Here is a 6,000-nt window from a genome sequence, read left to right on the forward strand (position 1 = left end):
GAGAGAGAGAGAGAGTGAGACAGAGTGAGAGAGAGAGAGTTTCCTGGAAATTCACCAAAATTCAGCTTAGTCACAAAATGAACACATGTTTAAACCCATGCCCAATCCCACCACTAATCCAAATATCTACTTTTTTCCCATTTACTTGTTAGTTGCTTCTCTAGAGCTCCATAAAATGATGCAATTTACTAGAAACCCCATACCTACCACTACTATAGTATATGAGACAATATTGATATGTTCCTTACTTGCCTTTTTCCTTCCTTCCTTTCTTTCTTCCTTTCTTTTTTTCTGTCTGTGTAAAGGTCTTTTTGTTTCCAGACTAAGTATCCCTATGTTGCCCAGGTTGCAAGTACAGTGGCAACTCACTGGCCAGACCCAACTGCTGATTGGCTGGGAAGCTTTGACATGCTTCAGTTCCCAGCTGAACTAGTTCTCCCCTCCTTAGGCAGACTGGTACCTGCTCCTCCTTCTAGGGGTTTCCCATACTGTTTCCAGACTTAGTAGGAACATCCTATTGGCTTTAGCCTTTCTGCAACTTAGAACCCAAAACTCAAGTGATACATCAGCCTCAGCCTCCCCAGTTGCAGTGATTATAGAATAAGCACTACCACATTCAGCTTTGTATCATATCTCTATCATGGCACAATTTCTTGGGCTTGCCCAACCCTTAGGCGAGTGTTACATTTTTCATAAGCCTCAGTGACAAATGATTGATTTGAATCTAGATGCCTACTTTCAATACAGTGCTCTCTTTACAAAAAAAAAAAAAGTTTTATTTTATTTTTAATTCCAGACAAGAAGAAAGGGAATTGACTTAATCCCTCGCCGATCTTTAAATAAAATGTTCAGCTATCCTCAGAAAACAATAAGTCATAAAATAGGCACAGTAATTCAAAAAGTAATCTATGGGCATATATATCATCCTGTAATGGAACATTAATCATCACATTTAAAGACAGCACAAGAGTGATGAAATTGTTGGTTTTTTTCATTTGTGTCCATTGCAAGTCAGCTGACTATTGGACGTGCTTTTAATCTGTTGGTTGCTTGATTATTGTCCTTTGTTCTTGAATAGGACCAAAATGACCTCACTACATTTGAGTCAACTTTCAGTATATTCAACTGTGGCTGATCAGACTAATATGAGCTCGGGATGTTCTAACACAGGTCAGGCACAAATAGTCCTTGTGAACATTTGAAGTAGATTCTCTAAATTTGCACATCTCATGTTTCTTTTGAGCTACTTCAATTCTGCTTTGCTCATAGAACACAGCACCTTCTCTGATGAGGGCACGTCACGCTGGGTGGTCCTGTGCCAGTGTCTCCCATGTCACACAATCAATTCCAAAGTTGTTAAGAGAGACCTTGAGAGTGTCCTTGTATTGCTTTTTCTGACCACCATGTGAGTACTTACCCTGTGTGAGTTCTCCATAAAATAGTCTTTTAGGAAAACATTAAGTTTGGCATTCGAACAACATGGCCAGGCCATCATAGTTGCATCTCACCTACTCATTGCTGATGGAGCAACATTGATCAGCAATAAGGACATGATCCTAGAGAGATGGGCTGAACATTTCCATAGTGTTCTCAACAAACCATCATCAACAAATGCTGAAGCCACTGACCATTTACCTCAGGTTGAAGTCAATCCCTCCCAAGCTGAAATTTCAAGTGAAAAAGAGATTTTGAATGCCATTAGGCTCCTTTCATGTGGCAAAGCACCTGGTGCTGATTCTATTCCAGCTGAAATTTACAAGGTGGGGGTCCATTGCTCATACAAAAGCTGACTGCAATTTTCCAAGTTAACCAGGATAACCAAGAGGAGGTTCCCCCAGGAGTTCAAGGAGGCCTCTGTTGTTCATCCCTATAAAGATAAAGGAAATAGTTTATCCTGTCTCTTAGTCATTGCTGGTGAGATTCTTGCCAGACTTCTCCTTAATAGACTGATCTTTCACCTGAAAGATGGTCATCTACCTGAGAGTCACTGTGGTTTCAGAAAGGTTCAAGGAACATTTGATATGGTGTTTTAATCTTTACCATTACAGCAATAACTGTACAGCATTACAGCAATAATCTAAAAATCCTTTCCGACCACACCTCAGATCAAAGATGAGAGTGGCCTCAGGAAAATTAGAAGTGACTTCTGTATTCAGATAAAAAAAGGTTCAGAAAAAAATGACAATATTCTCCTTTGCCAATTGGCAAAGGAGAATATTGAATTGGCAAAGGAGAATATTGTCATTTTTTTCTGAACCTTTTTTAAGGACAAAGAATCTTTTAGAACAAATCCACTTTGTGAAAATTGTGATGCTGAAATTTTCTTGTTTATTTTAGTGAGCACAGCATAATGGATGGAAAGCTGATCTCAAAGCCAGGAAGACCTGGGTCAAGTCCCACTCCTAATATGTACTGGCTATGTGATGTTGGGCAAGTTATGCTTAACCTCTCAGTGTTGTAGGTAACTCCCTAAGAATATGTTTCAGAGAAAGTACTGACCTTCTTTGGGAGATTTCTCACCTGAGAGTTCCCTATACCAATGAAATCACAAGTCCAGTCTCTACCCCTAATATTAACACTATAGATTATCCATTAAGCTTAGTCTATACCAAAGTTTCCCAGCCAAGTTGAACAAAGGGTAGTAACCAACATCATTAACTACTTCGCCATTGTCCATTTCCAACAGATATGGCTAAAAGCATCTGCCAGAGCTCCCTCCTGTTTGAGTCATCACCATGAATATAAGCCTGAGCATCAGCAATCTTACTTTTCTATTGATCTATTGATTCCTAAACACAGCATTCTTTCCCTACTCTCTAATTTGATGGGATCTCAAGTATTTGGGTGGGAGAAATGTAGGAACTCTTCCCAGAGAAGTCTAGGGACAAATGATTTACCCAATGCCCATAATGTCTCCATATAGGCAAAGCTTTAAAATTCTGAAGGCTACATGTCCTAATGAGTTAATGACTTTTTCTACTTTTCATCCCAATGTTCTAGGGTCGTATAGAAATACACTGGTTTTTTGGATTTAAAATAACCAAAGAGAACGAGGTTTCATTTAGTAAATCTCCTTTCACATAAACCAACAAGGTAATCTTGAGCTTTTCAAGATAATCTTCAATTAAAATGTAAGCCTACAACTTCAATACGGTCAAAACCCACTGAGAATCCATTTAGAACTTCACCATCATTCAAAGCCTGAATATCAATGGCCAATGGTTAATCCAACTGTAAACTTTGCTTTTGTATGGAGGTGAACAGAAGATACTCCCTTAGTCTATGGAACTGTTCTCTAGTCAGCAAAATCTGGCCTGACTCAATTCTGAATCAAATTACAGTTTTAAAAAACTAGTAAGCTCTGCAAACATTACAATAGCTCTGAGACCACAAGTAGTCTATCTACCCAACACTCACTGTACAGTCAAAAGGATGCAGCCAAGAAAGAGGCCTTATAGAGGTGGAGAGACTTGGTGGGGGAGGAATTGAGAATTACTTGGAAGCAAAAAACTTAGGAGAGTGAAGTTTAAGAATTCCAGAAGGATAATTATATGGCAAGTGTGTTAAGGATAGGAAATTTGAAAATGAATTATAGAAGAGGTGACAGGCAGGATAGTGAGGAATGAGTAAATGGGAGATGCTAACTTTAAACAATAATTGGGGAGTGAATATTTTAGATGACAACATTAGCCTTTAAGAGATAGGAATGCCTGTGTACTTTTGGGGATTATAGTCTTCCATAGTGATAATTGCTGAAGCCTATGTAAAAATATGGGTTGCCACTTTCTAATGGCTAAAACCAGATTTTAATTGAAAGTAAGACTCTTTTAAGTATCACGTTTAAAAGATTACATTGAATAATAGTGCCAAGTCTCAAAACCTAATGTGAAGTCTGTAAGGGCTGTAGCCATTTGAGAAGACCCTATTAGGTCTATTTCCTCAAAGACAGAAATTTGGGTCATGCCTGATTAAAATTAAAAAAAAAAAAACAGGAAAAGGATTTGATCTTTTGATCCAATCCTAACTGTGCTCTCAACTCAGCTTCAATATTGTGCTCTCAAGAACATCAATGTAGATTTCCAGTTCCCCCATTGGTTCATAGGGAAGGCTTTGTACTATATATGCAAATAGAATGATTTTCCCCATTATCCCTTCACTTTTTCTTTCAATAAGTCAATGGATCCCTGATATCAATGTTTTAGGTATTCCAACCCCCTGTACAAATCACAAATTCTCAATGTTTTCTCATACTATACCATAACTGCCTATGTCTTTCCTGAATTCAGAGAGGCTCACCTCTATGTCTATTCAGAACCATGTTGGATAACAGTGTATATGACCTCTCTTATGTACAAATCATCATTAGTAAAATGCTACAGACTGTATATACCACTATGGGACTTCTGAATGGTCTTTTGAGTCACCAAAATGTTGATTCTTCTGCAATCATATAGAATCACCAGGAAAATATTAGTGTTAAAGAGATGGATTTGGAGTCTTCCTTAAAATGATAAGGAGCATCTACCTAAAACCATCAGCAACCATTATATGTAACAGAGATAAACTAGAAGCATTTCCAATAAGATTAGGGGTGAAACAAAGATGTCCATTATCACCATTGTTGTTCAATATGATACTACAAATGTTAGCTTTAGCAAAAAAGAGAAGAAAAAGAAATTGAATGTATTAGAATAGACAGAGAAGAAACAAAGCTATCACGCTTTGTAGATAATCTGATGATATACTTAGGGAATCCTAAAGAATCAAGTAAAAAACTACTTGAAATAATAAACAACTTTAGCAAAGTTGCAGGATATAAAATAAACCCACATAAATCATTGGCATTTCTATATATTACCAACAAAGCCCAACAGCAAGAGATAGAAAGAGAAATTCCATTTAAAGTTGCTGTAGACATTATAAAATATTTAGGAGTCTACCTGCTGAAACAAACCCAGGAACTACACGAACACTATTACAAAACACTTTTCACATAAATAAAGTCAGATCTAAATAATTAGAAAAATATATCAGTTTATCTTGGGTAGGTAGAGCTAATTGCACCTGATTTAATTTACCTATTCAGTGCAATACCAATCAAACTACCAAAACATTATTTTATAGAGCTAGAAAAAATAATAACAAGATTTGTCTGGGAAAATAAAAGGTCCAGAATATCAAGGGAACTAGTGAAAAGAAATACTGGGGAAGGTGATCTAGCCATACTTGATATTAAATTGTATTTTAAAGCAGCAATCATCAAAACTACTTGGTACTGGCTAAGAAATAGAGTCGTGAATCAGTGGAATAGGTTAGGTACACAAGACACAGTAATGACTAAAGTGATCTACTGTTTGATAAACCCAAAGACCCCAGCTTCTGGGAGAACAACTCACTGTTTGAGAAAAACTGCTGGGAAAACTGGAAAAGAATATGGCAGAAACTAGTCACAGACCAAAATCTTATACCCTATACCAAAATAAAGTCAAAATTGATACCCAATTTAGATATGAAGGCTGATACTATAAGTAAACTGAAAGCAAGGAATAGTTTACCTGTCAGATTTATGGAGAACAGAAGAAGTTATGACCAAACAAGAGATAGAGAACATTATAAAATGCAAAATGGATAATTTTGATTACATTAAATTGAAAATTTTTTGCACAAAGTCAATGCAACTAAGATTAGGAGGGAAGCAGAAAACTGGGAAAGAGTTTTACAACCAATGTCTAGGATAAAGGCCTCATTTCTAAAACATATACAGAACTCAGTCAAATTTGTAAGGATACGAGTCATTCCCCGATTGAGAAATGGTCAAAGGATATGAACAGGCAGTTTTCAGATGAAGAAATTAAAGTTATCTATAGTCATATGAAAAAATGCTCTAAAACACTATTGGGTAGAGAAATGCAAATCAAAACAACTTTGAGGTACCACATTACACCTATCAGGTTGGTTAACATGACAAAATAAGAAAATGATAAATGTTGAAGAAGATGT

The sequence above is a fragment of the Phascolarctos cinereus genome, unplaced genomic scaffold (assembly GCF_003287225.1).
Source record: "Phascolarctos cinereus isolate Bilbo 61053 unplaced genomic scaffold, phaCin_HiC Scaffold_4;HRSCAF=312, whole genome shotgun sequence".
Classification (NCBI taxonomy): domain Eukaryota; kingdom Metazoa; phylum Chordata; class Mammalia; order Diprotodontia; family Phascolarctidae; genus Phascolarctos; species Phascolarctos cinereus.